Genomic DNA, 19738 nt, shown 5'->3' with positions numbered 1-19738 from the left:
GGGGTTGGGCGAGCACTGCACAAGGCAAGTGTATAAAACCAAACCTATTTTATTATTTCTGTTCCTGTTTGTCTTTCACACAAATACTTGTCCATACTGGAAGCAATTTACCCTCTCGGTCATTAAACTGAAAATGCTTAAATCCTGGGTGCACAATTTCTAGTATGGTTTGAGTTTTGATTATTAAAGAGTACTTCTGATTATTAAAGTGTATTTCTTGTTATTCTGACCTTGAGAATAGTATTGTCCCTAAAATATGCTTTTGGACCCTTTCAGTATTTCAGTGATGCTGGACCTTCCTTTTTCACCCTTGACTCATGATAGAAGCTGGTTGTATATTGTGTAATTGTGTGTGCACAATTTTAATCTGCTGTCATGTCATACTGAATGTTACATTAGAATACCTTAGGTTGTAGGACTCCAGTGAGATATTAAAGTCTAAAGGACATGTTGTTGTTCTGTAATTGGAGAATTCAAAATACTTTTTCTCCTCTAGTGAAAGTCACAAAAAATACACCTAGGATGTTAGATATATAGTTAAAAGTGAATAATTTAAATCAGAATTGAAGAAAAATGATTCTCTGATATAATATATTTGAGAAGAACAAGTGTTCTGTGTGCCTATAAAGTGTCTATGATTCAGGCATTGAAAACCCTAAATACCACTGTAAAAGTGAAGTAGTTGAACATCTGCAGAATCAATGGTGAAGTACAAACCAGATCACTGCAAGTGAAAAATGCTGGGGAATGTATTTAAGAACAAGAACACAAGGCACTTTTTACACATGGCTGTGGGAGTCTGGAACAAGGAGATGCAGCCACATTGGTGATTACAAGCAGATCAGGTGGTGGCCAATACCATGGCTTTTTTAGGGAATGTCTGTGTAAGGTCCTTGGCTCAAATAGCTTCATAGAAAATGTGTTCTTCTCTTTTACAGCCTATCTTAGATTCTTCAGTTTTTATTCCTGTTTGCTCTCCAGATGACCCCTTCTCAAGCCAAAACATCGAAATTCTCTGCAGATCTGTGTAAGTGTTTATATCCTTAGAGGTATCTATTCACCTGTTCAGGTATTAAGTCAGATAGAAACAGAAAGTGCTGCAAAATGTTCCAGACATGAAAATATAGTATTGTGTTCAAAACTATAGATCCCATGCCTACTGGAAGCTTTTTTTTTTGGCCATTGGTAAAGTATTTTGGAGTTTAAAGTTGTTTTGAATATGAATGAAAAATCTGGCAATTGATACCAGTGTTTCCAATGTCGATAACCAGTCTCAGAAACATGCTCCTCTTTTTCTCTTATTGTATGCTTTCAGAAATGCACCTCAGAATATGGGGAAACAAGCCAGGCGTGAGTAACACATATTTCATTTTTTTACCTGTAACTCCTATATCTCTGAAATAACGTTGAGCCTTATGGTGTCTATTGAAAACTGTTTGCTTTATTCAAGCAGTAAGAAAATCTGTCATCTTATACTGTTCTGCGCAATGCAGTAAAATCCTTACTGATCTTAATTCATTTGCTGATTTTATCATTATTCTTTATAAATGCTCTAGTTTTAACTACCCATTTTTGCCTTTTGTGATTCAGGACTTACACTCCATTAAAATACCAAGACATGACTTACTTCTGTTCTAGTTTGTTCTTTGTTCTTTGTGTGTCCGGACTGTGAGTAACTCTTGTATTGTATTGTATGTATTGTACTATTATTATATAATTCGTTACACTGTGGCTGTGTTGTGTGTGTTAAGCTGCTGTTGCACTGCAATTTCCCTCACAGGATCAATAAAGTATCTATCTATCTAAAGTATATTCTCTTATATTAAACTCCATCCTGTGTTCTGAAGTTTTATATACAGTATTTGCATGTGTTTTCATTACACATTATTAAATACCCTTGGTACAGGGAACTCTTTTTTAGTAACAAAGATTTTTATTCGGTTAAATGAGGCGGAAACATACTGTATATTCATAATAACCACAAACCAATATTAGTTGCTTAAACCTGTTTCTTCTTCTGTGATTGTGTATGACTGTATAGGTGCAGCAAGCTATCAAACGAGTAAGGACTTTTGTTAAAGACGCGTCCTCAAGCATTAATTCTTGAGTTGATTTAAGCATAGTGGAGAAGTGTACAGTCGTCCAATGTGAGCACACATACCATTATTCCCACATGCTGAAGGTCTGGAGCCTATCTGTTCAAAATTAAGAACAATGGCTTCCCAAGCCAAAACCAACGCCGTTTCAATAAAACATCTGCCAAAAGTACGAGCACAACAAAGAGGAAATACATTGTTTTTACACTTTGCAACCAGGGGCGAGTATGACGTAAACGGCAGGGTGGGGCTGGAGACTCACGGATTGAGACAGCTGCACACACCAGCAAGCGTCCTGCTACTGCTTTTACCCTCAGCACCGACATTGAAACAGTAATTTCATAAGAAAGAAGTTGTTTGTTAGTTTTTATGTTGTTTTAAGACTTTTTTTTATTTGTGCTGAGGATTCACAGGTCATGTTGGTGTGAGCTGTGTGTTTGTATGGGAGGCGGGTCGTTTTGCGCCTCGTCTTCGCTTTATGTGACTTTGTAATTTTAGAAGGTTTAGTTTGTGGTAGCAAGCAGCGGTTTCTAACGTGAATTAATAATTAATGCACTCTGTTCGTGCCGGCACGAGCCAACAGGAGCGGGGCCAGATGGGAGACTCTCAACATCTCCGAGAGAGTCAGCACCGTCAACCAGAATGAAAACGGCCATTTAAGAAGAACGGCACCGGGTTAGTTTCTTTTCTAGAGCTCCGCTACGAAAATGCAAATATTATAATATTACTTTCAGGGCGTGGAACTTTCCAAATCGTTTCACAAATCGAAAATTGGAATTTCCGTAGAGTGCAGAACTGTAGTTGTTCTGGGAAATCGAATACACTTATTAAAATGTGTCACCTTATGGGTATTAAAATTCTGATAGCAGGTATGAGCGCTCCAAAATCTTTTCTTTTAAAAATCGCTGCTGATGTGCTTCAGAAGAGGTAACGTTTGCGCGAATAATTTAGCTTGAAAGACTCTTTAATTAGAGACACGAGACTGGCACGAGCCCCTGTCGCATGACAGATGGGCCCCCTTTCTGACTGATGTCGCTGGAATCATTAACTTCACACTGGAAATCTGCGCTGGTGAATGTATTCATTCCTTGTCTCGATCGGTCTGTATGTTGCGAAAAACGTGTAGCTAGAAAATGCTACACGGTTTATTTGTAGACAAACCTGAAATATTATTCATTTTCTTACATAAAAAGACTGTCTCGATGTACAGGAAACGAGAAAAAGCATTTTCAAGAAATGTGCATTCACGCATTGTTACTTTGAGTAATCTGTGGTTATTTTACTGAAGTTCATAACGGACTCAAACTAAAGAAGTCAATTATACATATTATTTACCGAGGAACTGTAATCAGGTAAGGGAAGTACAATCAGCACATAGTCACAAGACCAGTCCTTCCCTTCTTTGACAGGACTGCTTGTGTATCCAGTATAGGATCTTCCTAACCAGCGCCGCGCCTCGGGTCTGAGGGCGGGGACCCGCGATCGTGTGTTCTTAATCACGAGTTATCCAGGTGAAAAGAAAAAATCAAATCAAAACCAAAATCCTTCAATGTATTACTTCACTTCAATGCCTATCCCACCGAATGTAGTTTAGACGTTCTGAAAAATTCATTTTAAAAGGAAACCGTATTCATATTACCAATGTATTCAAATTGGGTGATGGTTACATATTTCTTAAGGTTCATATCATTTTACATTAATAATGTATGTATACCTGTAGTATGTCTGTAGTATATTCGAATGTAAGAGTAACTACCAAAGGCGCTAGAAAAACCTAATGACCTGCTGTTGTTTTGACCGTCGTGATGTGGGCTCAGGACGACTCTGAATAAATAATGCATGTTTACATATATTAACTATAATGCCATAGTTATATCTGAGTCACTAATTTACGAGGCTCTGCTGAGCCAGTCGGAACGTTCTGAAAAGTGCCAAACTGACCGTGAATGTAGAATACATACAACTACCCCACCTGATTTCAAGTGAGAGAAGCTGGATTCTCACAAGGGGTTGATGAAAGACTAATACATTTCTTACCTAACTGAATAACTGCGGCAGCATGTTAGTTTTTCATGTGCTATCGCCCATTACGCACCGAGGACAATAGATGCGCGCAGTTCTGTCTGTTGAGCTGGGACTTTTAGTCTCGATTCAGTCTGTGTCCTGATCCACTCCGCACCTACAGTATAATGAAAGTGAAAAACTTTTCACATAAACTTACCCGTCTACATAGGAGGTTTTCAATCACTTTGACTTTCTTTAAAACAAGCCTGCGAATGATCCACGACCAAAATTTAATTGTACTCATTTAACAAATACGGCCTTATAAAGTCCAAATACGAGCAAGAAGACGGAAACATCAGATCAGACATGAACTCGACGAGTCTGTTTTTATTGCCTCCGTTTTGAACTGGAATAGTCAGTTTGTTTGTGTTTTTTTTTTTTCATTTTAGGCGAACTTGATTTTACTCAGTTACTGCGACTCCTAGACCCACGACCTTTGTCCTTTCACGTTACACTGTACACACCGCTGAAGGAGCAAAGCTGTCCCGTCCGACTGGTTAGTAGCATCTTCTTCTTCCTTGTCTTCCTTGTAGCATTAAAAGAAAAAAGGCAGAAGTCAAGAGATAATTATTATTTAGGAAAGAAAAATTGGCAAAGTCATGATAGCATAAGTATCCAAACCCTGTGCTGTGGCAAACCCAAATTACACTATGTAGGTGTACCAATTACCTCAACGAGCCACACAGTTAATTGAGTGGCTTCTGCTTGTGTGCAACAATAGTGGTTCTTGTTATGTCGCAGTAAAACCGCCTGTCTGTATGAGGTTCCTTAGGCAGGTAGCCAATGTCAAACAAAGACTCCACCACTAAGATATAAGGAGCTTTCAAAGCAAGTGAGGGGTAAGGTCTTTGAATAGCACAGGTAAGCAGAAGTGTGATTATCTCTGTGAGCACAGTCAAGAAACGGAAGGTGTATCATACCACCTCGGCACTTTCCTTTGATCAGGCTGTCTCCCCAAACTGAGCAGCTGGACCAGGAGGAGTGTGGTGAGGAAGACCACTGTGAGGCCAGTGCTAACTTTGAGAAAGAGCTGCAGAGCTCGATGGCTGAGATGGGTGAGAATGTGTGTCAGACAGAAATGCCCAGGTCAACGCACAAAGCTGGTCTGTATGGCAGAGTGGCAGAGCATCTCGAATCCCAGGTGTTGAGTGATCCTGCAAACATGAGGTTAAAGGGCGCTCTAAGTCAGATGAGACCCAGTTAGAACTTTTTGGTCTAAATGTGAAGTGTTACCTTTGGTATAGACCCAACGGAGCACATCTTCCAGTCTGCACCATCCCTACAGCCAAGCAGTGGTGGTGCAGCATCATGTGGGGGGGTGAAAATTCAAGTTTCAGCTACACTGGAGCTGCTTAAGAATAAGAAAGTGAATGTCCGTGAGTTGGAACAATTGCACCTGGCTAGTGTGTAAAGGTGGAAGATACTTACCCAGTGAGGCCTGCTGCTGTGAAAAATGCTTCCACAACAAAATATTGAGTTACTTTGTTTAAATAATCAAGAATTCTGCATATTCCGTTTTTTTCTTGTTAGTTTTTGCAGACTTTTAGGGTACCCTATGTTACCCTTAGAAGTCTTCAGTTTCAACAGTCAAGCTTTGAATAAAATACTAAGTTTAGAAAAATGTTTCCTTTCACAAAATGGGACTCCATCGAAAGGGTCTGAATCCTAGGATATACAGTGTGTCCGGAAGCTCTTAACCTAAATGACAAACGATATTTCAAGCGGTAGTGCGAAAAAGAGGAACAAAATAACAGACGTTAAGTTACCGCAAAGTATGTTTACTGCAACTCCTGTCCATCGCTTCCGCAGATAAAGTGTGTGTTGTGGACCGGTACCTGAACACTCGAATGCTGGAAGCAAGACAAGGAGATACTGCTCCGATTCCGTGTCTAAAATAATTAAGAATTTTAAGGTCTTCAAAGGCGTAGGAGTGCTAGTGGTCTAAGAAACGTCTTCTTTGTGGTAGGCTACTCCACACCTCGTCCGAGTTTTTTCCTTTCTGCAGGTTTATTCGCTAAGAGATGTGTTGCGTCTCTTTTCAGCCCTTTGCTTCGTGGCTAAATTTTCGGCTTGTTTGCCTGATATATTGTTATTTTTCGTCTGGAGGTTATGACGTTAACAGCATATGTATACAGTATAAGAACGCGTCCCGCCGTTTCTAGAATGTATTCTTTTTCTGCAGTGTATAATTTTTTTAATCTCTTTTGGGTTTTATCGAACACGTTTGAGTCTCGCCTCCCTCTTTACCCCCAGCGCCAACGCTCAGGGCGCGTCTTTTGAATTTGTGGAGCTGGGTTAATGAATCCCAGTGGAGAGAGGCTCGCGGTCGCGGTGTCTGCCTCCTGCAAGACACGAGCACGGCACGAGCCAAATACACGGAGGCCCAGATGGTCTCTTCAAGACCCCATTGCAATTCATGAAGGAATAATAGCGAAATGATTGTCTGCAGAATCGCTCTTTCTGCTGCTTTATGCATGCACATCAGAATCCCTCGAGCGTCCAGGGATATGGTGTCAATCGTATCCATTAAAAATACGGCATCTTTTACTCGTAATATTTCCTATAAAACATTTGAATTCATATGAAAAGGAAGCTCCTAAAGTATTACGAAATATAAATGAGTTAACACGCAAGAAAATGACCAGTGAAGAATGATCAGTGAGTGACAAACCAGGAAACACAATTAGAAACTGTAAAGCGCAGTTAGACCCGAGAGCATGAGGCACTTCTTACACAAAGGGTAGTGGGGATCTGGAACAAGCTACCCAGCCATGTTGAAGCTGATGATGCCCTTGGATCATTATAGTTACTAACTACCAACGGGCGACATCGACCAAATGGCTTCATCTCGTTTTTAGCTATAATTATTACTATTATTATAATTATCGTTGTTCTTTTTGTTCATGGCCTTAAAACAAGAAATGTGTTTACTCTAAGGCTATATTATGGTCAGTGATGATGGTTATTCATTAATCATGCATCGTGTATAGAAAAGAGAAAAATTATACAGCCAAATTTGCAACGCTACTCGTAAGCTCGTAAGCTTACTGTATCTTTAAAGTGTCATGAAAGAGTATTATTCCGTGTATCCAGAAGGAGTGTTGGTTTCCTTTGTTCCAGCCCTGCGCGTCTCGAAGGACAGGCTCCCCTTACATACGCAAAAGCTTTAATGTGACCCATTTTCGTCCAGTTTTTTCTAAACAGCGAGTGTTTTGCTATTGTGGCCTCATAGAAGTAAAGATCGCAGATCCTTAACTGCGCACGTCAGCGGACTAAACCAATGACATTCCCAGGACTCGATGAAAACCTGGACGAGAAGAAAAAAAAACCCCAATCTGTCAGAATTACAATACCCAAGCCAAAAACCAAGCTGAATGAGTTTCACATCTGGTCCTGCAACTTTAGGAACAAAGGGGAGTTTTGACCAAATCATAAAAAGGTTTGTATGGCGTCCTGTATAACGCATACACGAGCCCCCCGTCTCTCCCCTCCCCCCAGGTCCCATCCCAACCCCCACACCCCTGTCCACCCAAGTCTCCAAGGCGTCATGTTCAGTTGGGTTTTCATATCACAGGGTTAGCTTGTCACCAAAGTATTCCGTTATATCTTACAGTGCATATGGCTCCTTGTTCCTCTTTTTTTTTTTGCCTGGGTTTAATAGTTGAAAAAGACAGATTAGAGGTGAAATCGGAGAAGATAGAAACGAGCTCCGAGCGAGGAGCTGCTGTGTAGCGGGCAGGGCTCTGGGCGGCGGGGCTGTCATTGGATCAGGGGGCTCAGTGGCGCGTCTTTCAAAAACTGCGGTGTCTCGTGGCTCTTGGGCAGCCTGTCCCCGAGCGCGCTTTTGTGAGCAGATAGGACGCACGAGAGCGGCACGAGCCGCCGGAACAAAAGAACAGATGGCCCCCCCTCCTTCGCTAAATTATGCAACTAACATTTTGAAAATCGCGACCTCTAAGTCAGCGGGCCTTAAAAATGCATCTGGAAAGCGACGCACTCGTTTCGTGGTGGGTTTCATTTGATAGTCTCGACAAAAACTTTTTCAACTGCAGGCGCAGTTAACAGAAAGCTGCAAGCGCGCAGACGTCCTCAGCAGGGTTGTTGAGTGGTGGACGTGTAAGAAAAGCAGTGGAAACAAATGCAAATTGCTTATAGAACGTGTTGGTTTCTTTGTAGCTGTAAGCAATGGTTTTTTATAGTGGTAAACGAGTGTGTTTGGATAGACGGAGGTGGAATTTGATCCATTCTCGGTGATTTACTTTTTACTACGCGAAATAGGTTGTTAAGACTGAGCAATCTCAAAATCTCAAAATTTTTTTGTATTACTTTATTATTATCAACCTGCTCATGCAAGATTTCCAAGAGGCAAAAGGGGCAACATTCACAGAGTGAAACAGCAGAGGAGCGTGTTGTAAATCTGATAGGGGTCTGTTTTCAGTTCCCCACAAGGAAACACGAGCGAGTGGTTTTTTTTTATTTTTCAATATTATGATGGATGCTTTATTGCAGGCTTCGTGTTTTGCACGGAGGGGTGGTCGGATTAGGCTTCCCTGCAAGTCCTGGCGTTCTCGCTCCCCCCGCCCCCCTGCCCGCGCGCGGCGCTCTGGGTGAAAAAGGGCGCAGCGCGAGCAGGAGGCGACAGAACTGACCCGAGCAGCGTCGCGCGCTGGCAAGACCTCGAGGCGAGACGCGAGGACAAGATCGCCCAGGCTTTGGTGATGTACAGTATGTTCATTTAGTGTTTTTTAAATTATAATGCACTTGCATCCTGTACATATACTGTTCATGTTGAAGCTATTTTAACTGCGCTACTTAGTTTAGTTCACAAAGATTTACAAATTGTAGCTAAATCTATTTTTTATGCGAACAATATTGAAGTAAATGTCTTATTTATTCTATCTTTGCTGACTTTTAATGTATACTATCTTACTCATTTATGTAAAATCTCATTCCATCATTTTATACGCTATTAATGTTTAATAGGTGTGAGGTACCGTTTGGAGTGGTTCGAAAAAGTCGTGATTCACAGAAACTTTCTGCTCGTATTCTGCATGATTGTATTATTTCTTAATCGTTCTAGTCTCTAACATCCGTGCACCGGAGCTGAAAGAAAAAGAGTAAGTCATCTGTGACCTTGAACTCTTGTCATCAGGGCCGTGCAGGTGAGCGGATCCCATCTGGAGACGATGAATCCGAACCTCATGAAGGAAAGTGGCACGCGCACGCAGCCCGTGTCAGATTCCGGGCTCGTGGTGGAGTGCAGAGGTATTCCAGACGACCTGCGCAAAAGAATGGGGTGGATATTGGTGTACCGGTATCAAATCGTTATTTATTTTCTTTATCGACTTATACCCCATATCCATGGGCTCACAAATGTGTCACTTTGAGAAACAAAAATTAGAATACACGTAGCATATAACACATATAAAAAGCACGACTAAATAAGTGGTCGCAGAGTCACGGTTATAAGGGAGCACACAGCATTTGTATGTGCAGAAGGAGGGACGTGTACGTCTCGATAAAGAATGGACTGGGTGATTGTATAATGATACTATGGATTTAAGATAGGAGGACATTAGAGCGCTAATGTCCGATTGCCTGATGGGGACATCAGGGCTCAAGTCAGGTCATTGTGTCCAAGCCACTGTTTCGCCCACGTTCTCAATGGTAAGTGCACAATAATACCTACCTGTATTCATATTCCGTGGATTTATACATTTTGACTTGTGGAGATCTCCATTTTCTATGAAAATAACGTTTTAAATTTCAAGATGCGATTTTTTTTTACAATATAACTTGAAGAAATTTCAATGTGAAATGAAGAAGCGTCTTGACAGAAGCAGCCGTTCCCGCTTCATCTGATGAAAACGTGCCCTCTGTGACTTCATGTTTGTCTCTATGCGTAACCGCGGGTTTTCCTCTCCATAACTTTATTGTGCTGCCGCCGGAACATACTGTATATGAGAATAGCTGACACTGTTACTCACAATGGAAATGTCAGTGGTGCGTTGAAAAAACAAACAAGTTCCTGTCATGATTTGTTGGAGAGGACGAAGACCAGTTAACAGGTGGCAACTGTAATATACAGTAAACCAATCACAAAAGGTGAAGCTTCAACCAACGTAGACTGAAATCAGCGGTATACAGTATTTTCATTGTTAAATACGTCAGAAATGCGAGTGAATGGTAGTGGTCAGTCTTGTGTGGTCCTAAACATTGGAGGCATTGGGATCTTGTGTTGCCTTCAGACACTTTTTAACGGTTTGAAGCGCGGCAGTTACCAGCTCTAAGGACCCCCGTTGCCTTCCACACACTCCTTAACAAAAATATGAACAGATAACAGAGTGCCGATGGTGTATGTAAAACAGCCTTTCTCGGTAATGCTAATGGGGGGGAAATGTATTTTAAACACAATAAATAACGATCTGTTCATTGTTGTTCGTACATGCAGAGGGATTTATGTTTTAAAAGTTGTAAGGTTATTTTTCCTCAAACTGATACGTTTCTAATGCCTTTCAAGAAGAACCATCAGGTTGAAACGTCAGCACGACCTTAATTAATCAGGCTTTGATGACCATACACAAGCGGAGTCAATCTGAAAGCAACTACAGAACTACAGAGGCTACAAAGCGTCTTTGTGTATAAAGTGAAAAAGACGTTTGTTATAAAACTTTTGCAGGACGAACCACTTTACGTTGACGTGCACTGTCTGTGTTTTCTTTTTTCCGATGACACTTTGTCAGTTCTATAAGATAATCCTACATGTATTCTATTCCTGTCTTCCATTACTCAGTGTAACTCAGAAATAGTCCAACTGTGTTTCGAGAATGGGAGGAAATGAAACAGTGATTGTCGATACTATGAACGGTATCTTCTCCATCTTGAAGCCTGATCTGTTCAGGCCACAGAGGGTAAACGGGCTGGGTCAGTTCAGCACTGAGACTCGAAGCAAACTCTGCTTACTACTTTAAGTGGTGTTGCTGGACCAGCAGGTGGCGATCTTCCCCGTGGATCAGATCTTCCAAACCAATGTCCGATGTCCTTGTGTGGCGAGTGGGGACACTGTGCTATACGATTTTGTGATTGGGATGTCAAACAGAGGTCATGACTACTTTGTCATTTAGGGTCCCACACGCTGTCTCTAAGAGTAGGGGGTATAAGCACGGTTTCCACCCTGGGCCTCCCCAATCTGATCGGGTTGACATTTCCCCTGAGATAAAAATGCTGTGTTCTCACTCCTCCACCTGCTCTGTTGTGTAACAGAGCTCCAGGCGCAGAAGGATTCCAGGTGAGTGCTGTACGTCAGCATGTGTACGGTACACACACACCCTTTGGGTTCGCTTATGACGAAAACCGCTTCATATAAAACATTCAATAAATCGCGTTTTTAAACATGGAATGTACTGTACATTTTGACTTGCATATCAAAACTTGGTAGGAGGCATTTTTTAAAGTAATAAGGTGCTGTGGGCTTGAATAATTCACACACGCAAAGAGTTGTATGAAATATGTGACATACTGCCGTATAGAACATGAAACTGATACAACACGAAATGAAACACCTGGTGTTGTAAAAGCAACGGGGTATTTCCCGGGGTCCTGCGGGGGCCGGAGGCCGGCTGCTCACCCGGCTGGCACTAATCAACGGCACGCGACCGCCGCTGAAGACGCAACAGATGGGGCGGGCGCGTGCGAAGGCACGAGCGACAGTGGAGGAATTTCGCCAACCCGAAGACGGCGACCGGCGTCACCCGCGATGTGCTAACGCTGCTCCCGAGACACCGGTGTCTGCAAACACACTTTTAATCATAATCAAACAAGAATCAGTATGAAACAGCGCAGATGAAGTCACTGTTCACCCCCGCGCCGATTTGTAGAAGCGCGTCCAGATCTAAACCAGCTCAACGCTGGGTCGTCAGTTTTATTTTCTTCTTGCCTTATTTAATTTTACTGTGTGTGTGTGTATTAAAGTTTTAAAATCCACTCCAAAACGTAAAAAGCGTTACCCATCAAGATATCATCCCCCAAACTGGGATCAAGTACATTATGTGTTCGACGCTGCTTGTGTGTCGCGGAGACCGATTTCAGCACCTCGGACAGAGCCCTGGACAGCAGCCGGTCGTTACAGCCTACTGAGCCCTTGGCAGAACTCGTACTGGGTCAGAGAAAAAGTACAAGATTGGAAATAAAACATTCTACTTTGGAATATATTCTTGTATTTTCTATATACAAAATATTACTGTCCTTCTGATATCAAAATCATGTTCCATATTCTGGCTTCTGTTGTACCCTTTGTGTAAAAAGACAACAGCTCCCGAACGGGGTATACATTATTTTGGATTCGAATTCTCTGCAGCAGATGTTTACGACAAAACTGCAACTGTCTAATGAAATTTGAATATGACAGGGGTTCATTTGAATAACCGACACGCTTCTGACGCGTGGTGGTGATATCACCCCCAAAAAAACAGTTTGGGAGTTATCGTTAAAAAGTGGCGCCTGTTTGTTTTTTTCTCCTGCTATGAAAGTTCGGTGCCTTTATTTATTTAGATATGCGCAGACCCTCTCAGAATAAACTGATCTTAAGATCATGCACTGTATATACGTGAATGCAAACAAGCAACTGACCGGGGGGGTGCAACAGCGCTTCATAAAATAGATTTCAGTTACGTGTTACAAACGGGTCCAATGGCTATAAAGGTCATCCTGGTGTTTTGATTTAAAATAAGCCAATGAGAAAAATCCTTGATTTTTTTTGTTCTCGGCAAGAAATGAATTGTGCCCCTACTGCATACTGCGTCACTAAGAAAGGGTTCTTCGCACACAATAGTAGCGCCCAAGACGTGACTGCGAAAGCGGGTGTAACTGCGTTCCCACGGCTCCCCGCTCTGTCAGCGTGGTGTGGATTTCGGCTGGAATGAATGAGCATATTGTGGAGGCAGGCGACACCGTGCACGCGCCAGGCACGAGCCAGCCCAGATGTCGCGGGACACCCCCCCCCCCTCCGCGGCCCCGTCAAAACCCGCTCGAGCAGAAAGAGCACCAGCAGTCACTTCATCTCCGCGTCTGTGTTGAACAGACCCGGCCTCGCCTTAATGGGATTCTGTATAGATTTTGATCAACCCTGAAGAATAGGGGTCGAGTTGTCATAAGGCGATCGCGGGCGGTGCCGAACACGAGCAGCGGACACATGCTCGACGGGAGGGCTAATGAAGATCCGTATCCCTCAGCCCGTAGGGAACAGAGCACGAATAAAACACCACCAGCCTCGGGAGAATCACCCCAAAGAGTGAACCGAGACCTGTAATCGGTGTAGTACAGAGTACATAACGAATATGAAACTTTGACGTTGGTTATAGTCTTACCAGTGTTATCATTTACAGTCATCCTTTAAAGGTGACACTTCCAAAGCTGATGTTCCAATTAAAGTACGGAGCAGAATAAGGGTTACACTTGAAAGCTAAAACGTAAGTTTAAAATGTTCTTGTTGGCATTTGGTGAGGTACACAATTTAGTTTATTATAAACATCAGGTAGGCCTTAGTTATTACATATTTATTATTTTTATACTATTCAGTATTGAATCAGTCCAGTCAATGAGCGTGCTGGTGATGTTTCATAATTATTAAAATAATGAACGATTAACAATTACGAGGACCTAAAATGATACCGAAAGAAAACCGAAAGACCAGGATCTGGATTACATTGAGATTTTTCACTGCAAACGATGTTATTTTCTACTTCACATACAACGATAAGACCACGCGTGAGATATTCCTGCGACTCGTTTGTCTTTGTCCGCCACCTGCCGGTGTCATGGTGTACCACGAAACAACACGACTAGAGTGGAGTGATCAAATACGACATCGTCTTTAGGCGCATTTAATGCCCCGCGAAAATCTTTTTTCATCTGACCTATTTTTCATCGATCGTTTTACATTGAATTGACACTCTAATGAGAATCTGCGTCACACCTGAATATTTTTTTATTTGCTTTCCTCCGATTATTTGAAATTGTCCCCGCGTCTACGCCTGGGTGTTCAAAATATTATATAAGTTTTAACGGTCATGATTTAATAATGTGAACGAATTTTGAAACTTGTTCTCACGAACCTCAATGCAGTTTTGTGCGTTGGTGTAACTTATTATAAAGATTATACATAAAGGTAAAACTAAAAGTGGCTATACTGTAGAATTGTATAATGGCATTGATTTCCTTAGAAAACTATAGGTATTTTACAGGTTATTTTAGTAAGAGGTAAAGTCTTTGATATAACGCTTAACACGATTACGAGCTGACAAAATTAAACAAAACTGAATGATAGTACCCACTTTAATAGGAGAAATATACTAGGAATATTTGACATTGCATTTTAGTACAAATGCAGGCTATTTGCAGTTATACTCTTATTGCACACCCACGATTCTAATCTTATGTTGCTTTACAGCCGAAGGCGAGCCTGTTTCGCACTTAGAAACCGCTGTAGCCTCTAGGCAGCAGTCCGGGTTCAATATCCTCAATTCGTTCAGGCTGACATTTCGCAAAACACTAATCTGTTAAGGAGCAAGTTTCTAATATAACGTTTCATTAAATTGTATTCCTTTTCTTTAAATGGTTTTAAATAAATATGATTTTAACTTCGCCCGCTGCTCCGCGAGAAAATAAAAAACAAACGCCTGTATTCACGCTTCGTTTTGAAAAGCAAGTCTCTGCTTTTGCCTTTCGATAAAGAACTGTACTGGAAAAAATCCTGCTGTGAAGAGAATGTCAAGTGTCAGTCAGGTCACAGGCGGCTTAAATCACTTTGCTTTCTTAGGAGACTGGTGCATCTTAAATATTTTATATAGACAGGCGGACAAGGTGCTGCCGATGTAGATCCTGCCCGGTGTAACGCGGTTCCAGTCGCCCCTGCACAGCAATGGCCAGTGTGTTGAATCTAGTTTCTGTTCTATGTGGCGCCTTTGCGGTTGGTGGCACTATTGCTTCCCTGTTCACGGACTGCTGGCAGGTGAGTGTGAAAGCATGAAATCTTCATTTTCATTTTCGTTTGCCAACGCGCCGCAAATCGACTACTAGACCGTGCGGAAGAATTGCTTCAAATTGACCGCTGATCGCAGTCAAGTGATGGTATTATTTAACATACTATTTTAAAATGTTATGGAGTTATCTGGCTTGTTTTGTGATTTGTGCATTTTATGCCATATTTAGTTATGGATTTTATTTGAATAATTGCAGCTGTTATTTGTTGAATACATTTTAAGGGTGTGCTTCTTTTGCACCAAACTGTTTTATAGCTTGCTGCGCATTATGCCACAAGCTGTTAAGAGACAGGGCGTTGCATAAGCTATTCAATACAGGCTCGCAATTAACAAGGGATGAAGGGCTCATTCCAAGGTGAGACAGGAAAAACTTTTATTAACCCCACTATGGAAACCTCAGGGACATTGCTGTCCTCGTTTGTGAACCCCGTTAAGATTGAATTTATTCGTCTCTTGAACTTTCTTGTATCAATATTATGCATCAGCAGCTATATCACCCTGCAACTTGCAACTGGCAGCTCGCTGAAGCTCAGCAGGTGTGAGTCTGGTCAGTACCTGGATGGGAGATCTCCCAGGAAAGCTAAGGTTGCCGCTGGAAGAGGTGTTAGTGGGACCAGTAGGGGGCGCTCACCCTGTAGTCTGTGTGGCTCCTAATGCCCCAGTATAGTGCTGGGGACACTGTACTGTAAAAAGGTGCCATCCTTTGGATAAGAAATAAAACTGAGGTCCCGACTCACTGTGGTCATTAAAAATCCCAGGGTATTTCTCAAAAAAAGAGTAGGAGTGTAACCCTGGAGTCCTGTCCAAACTTCCCATTGGCCCTTACCAATCATAGCCTCCTAATCATCCACCATCTATCAACTGGCTTCTTTGCCCTGTTCTCTTTCATACCGATAGCTGGTGTCTGGGGTCTAGTGAGCATACTGGCGCACTATGGCTGCTGTCGCATCATCCAGGTGGGGGCTGCACATTGGTGGGGGTGGAGAGGAGTCATTACTTGTAAAGGGCTTTGAGTGGAGTGTCCAGAAAAGCGCTCTATAACTGTAAGCAATTATTATTATTATTATTATTATTATTATTATTATTATTATTATTATTATTAATGCTCTAAAAACCTTATAACCTCATATAAAAAATCCTGGGTGAGCACAGGATTGCCTCTGAGGACTAAGTGACCTAGTCTAGGAGTCTATGGATATTGTGTGTGTTCTTTCCAGATCAACAGCAAAGGGTCCGTTATTCTCAGTACTCGCTGCAGGGGTCTTTGGCGAGAGTGTGTCTGGGACAGCTTTGTCAAAATATGGACCTGTGATGTCTTCAGTTCCTATCTGAACCCTCACCCAGGTAAACCCCCTCACGACTCCCTCAGTCCTAAACAAGCCTTCTCTTCTAAAAGAAACGAGAAGAAGATATTTCCAATAGAGAGTTTTAACACAACAAAGTGTTTTTAGACAGAATGATCATTTCACTAAAATTTTCATTACGTAGTTCAATGACATAGAATTATATGCAAAGCATAAAAAAACAGAGAACTTCATATCAAAATCTGAATCGATCTAATGCTTTAGTGAGTTGCACAGCAAATTTCCCATTGGCCTTTATCAATCATGGCCTCCTAACAATCCCCCTCTATGAATTGTCTTCATTACTCTGCTCTCCTCCCCACTGATAGCTGATGTGTGGTGAGCGTTCTGGCGCACTATGGCTGCCGTCGCATCATCCAGGTGGATGCTACACATTGGTGGTGGTGGAGGGGAGTCCTCATTACCTGTAATGTGCTTTGAGTGGAGTGTCCAGAAAAGCACTATATAAGTGTAAGCAATTATTATTATAATTATATAGCAAGGTTAAGTTAACGTTTTTAACTTTTCAAGATTGAAAGTAGCATTAAAAGACACAAATACTTATTAAAAAAATCAATGCTTCTGCGGTGCAGAGGCTTGGTAGTAAAGTATTGTGAGTACAGGAAATTCACTTAGCTACAGTACCAGCTTTGAGCCATGAAGATGTCTGATAGTGTTCAAAGCCTGCTGTGCTGGTTACTGCAAAGATTAATTAGTCCATTCTGTGTTTTTTACAGCAACTTTAGTTCTCACCCGAACTCTCATCATCATCTCCAGCATAATGAGCACTGCAGCATTTTTGCTCTTCCTTCTTGGTTTCAAACATTTTCATTTCTATAGAGATCCCACAGTTAGAAGACAGCTACAAAGAGTGTCTGCAGGACTCTACTTCTTTGTAGGTGAGTTGCCATTTGATTTCCAAGCACCTGACTAGGGAATAACGTTTGGGGGCTCTTACCCTGCAAGGCAAGATCCCCAAGTGCTTCCCAGAACAATCTCATTTCGCCTTCTAATCCCCACTGGTCCATTACTTCCCCAGTAGAAGACTTGTGCTATGTCTGCATCTGCCACTCTTACTTTTCCATACACATGAGTGGAGTTATTCAATAAGGTAATGTGATCACAAGCCCATCAGTAAGCAAATTTCATCTCCCTATTCATTCTAGTAGGCCTGGATAAAATCAAAATATGATCAAACTTGCCTTTAGTACACTTCATGCCCAATACTTGATGGGTGCTTTTTGCTTCACTGAGGCCTTTACTTCCTACCCCATGGAAACCTGCCTCCTGTTCTGGGTACAAAAGTAAAAATTAGTGGGCAAGTGTCAAACGTTTGATCTAGTCAGAGCCTAACGTGCAGTTGAACAGCAAGTGAGTGTAGTGAACATCTTTAATAATAATAATAATAATAATAATAAACTTTATTTTATATAGCGCCTTTAAAGGTGGCTTCTCAAAGCGCTTTACAGGATGACAATAACAATAAATAAGAAGACTACAACAATAAATAAGAAAATTTCACAAGACAGGACACAATTATAATTACAACAATACAGTACAATACAATAACAATAGAGGAGACCGTGGAAGATGGTATTAAGAAGAGCAGAGGGGTGAAGAATGGAACCAGTTAAGTAAAGGCTTTTCTGAAAAGGAGGGTTTTGAGTCTGGATTTGAAGGAGTTTAGAGAAGGTGACTCTCTAATATCCTTGGGCAAGGAGTTCCAGAGCTTGGGGGCATAGCAGGAGAAGGCCCTGTCACCCATACAATGTAGACGGGCTTGGGGGACAGTAAGGAGGGCAGAATTTGAAGAGCGGAGGTTGCGAGGTGGGGAGTAGGGCGATAAAAGTTCAGACAGGTATTGAGGTGTCAAGCCATGTAAAGCCTTGTAGGTGAGCATGAGGATTTTAAAGTCTACGCGGAATTTGACCGGAAGCCAGTCCAAGGACTCCAGGATAGGAGTAATGTGAACACTTGCACTAGATCTGGTCAGGATTCTGGTTTACTGATGTTGTGTTTTTTGTATAGTGTTTAATTTACACCCAGGAATAAAACTCCTGGGAAGAGCACTGTTAAAAATGTATCAGATGTGTCATGCATGGTAAATTGCTGCTTGTGATTAGTGCCTTTATTTCAGGTCTGTCTTCCTGTGGTGGGATTGTTAGATACTGTGTGCACGTTTACTATATGCATCAATTTGAGGTAAGTTTTTTTTTCTAATTCAGTCAGAAATGCTACAGGTTGATCACACTTTTTAGGAGATCCTTTTTTCTCCTATGGGAAAGCTCCATGATAAATTGATTTTGTGGAAAATATTCCCCCAGTTACTGTAAAGAGAGAAATGTACCCCCCCCCCCACCAAGCTTTTTTTTTTAACACAGTATTTGATTCTTTTTAGTGCTCATACAGTATGCGCTGTGTTGTGGTTTCAAGGAAGCTTCCATTAACACTGTCTTCATTGTTACCAGCAGGTATCTCTAAAAATTCCGGGGTTTCCCAGTTTTGAATATGGATACTCCTTGTGGATGGCTCTTGGGGCCACGCTGGGTGCTTTTTCTACCGCCATTATATCAGCGTATGAAAACTGCTGCAAGAAAAGACCTGCGGAGCAAGGTGCTCAGGAAGAAGGACATCCGCCTGTTAGCAAAGAGATGATGAGGTCATACCTATAAAATCATTTCTGGCCTCAGAATGCCTCCGTGCATCTATGAAGAGGGCGAGCCTTTGTAACTTTCTTTCCAGATATCAGGCAATCTGTCAATGGGATATACAGTAGCTAATTGGGCAGAGGTTTATGTGGAAAGCTGTTTAAATTAAGTTTAAATTAAGCGCAATTCAGCGCAATTCCTGATAGGGTTCTGTGTTCTTGCACAAAAAAGACTGCTGTTGAAAAATCTTTACCCCTTTCTTATTAGTCGTTTTTTTCAGAAAACGTTAGATGGGCGCTGTACAGCATCTCCCACCCCTACAGACCCCCAATGTGTTCTTTAGCTTGGGGTACCCGAAATGATCGCGAATCTGAGCGACCTTCTCCTTTCACTCACCACCTGCTACAAAGCCAGCTGAGCCACAGAGGCTGAAATAGGGGACCCTTATAAGCTTTTTTTTATATGATGCACGTTTTCTTCACCAGTCCTTTCAGCATCACATTCAGCGCTCATTATTTCTGTATCCAATCTGAGATGCGGTCTTTTTT

General features: G+C 41.8%; 1 long non-coding RNA gene across 1 annotated transcript; it reads left to right on the top strand.

Annotated features, from left to right (window-relative positions):
• The first annotated feature begins 2347 nt into the window (after window positions 1–2347).
• On the top strand, window positions 2348–10859 carry LOC148642087 (uncharacterized). The gene is made up of 4 exons (XR_015929576.1): window positions 2348–2771; window positions 4550–4656; window positions 8670–8885; window positions 9313–10859. It is a non-coding gene; the product is annotated as an uncharacterized LOC148642087 (long non-coding RNA).
• The last annotated feature ends 8879 nt before the right edge of the window (window positions 10860–19738 follow it).

The sequence above is a fragment of the Lepisosteus platostomus genome, chromosome 23, assembly GCF_059453375.1.
Source record: "Lepisosteus platostomus isolate fLepPlt1 chromosome 23, fLepPlt1.hap1, whole genome shotgun sequence".
Taxonomy (NCBI): Eukaryota; Metazoa; Chordata; class Actinopteri; order Semionotiformes; family Lepisosteidae; genus Lepisosteus; species Lepisosteus platostomus.
This window is presented reverse-complemented; position numbering and strand designations above follow the sequence as displayed.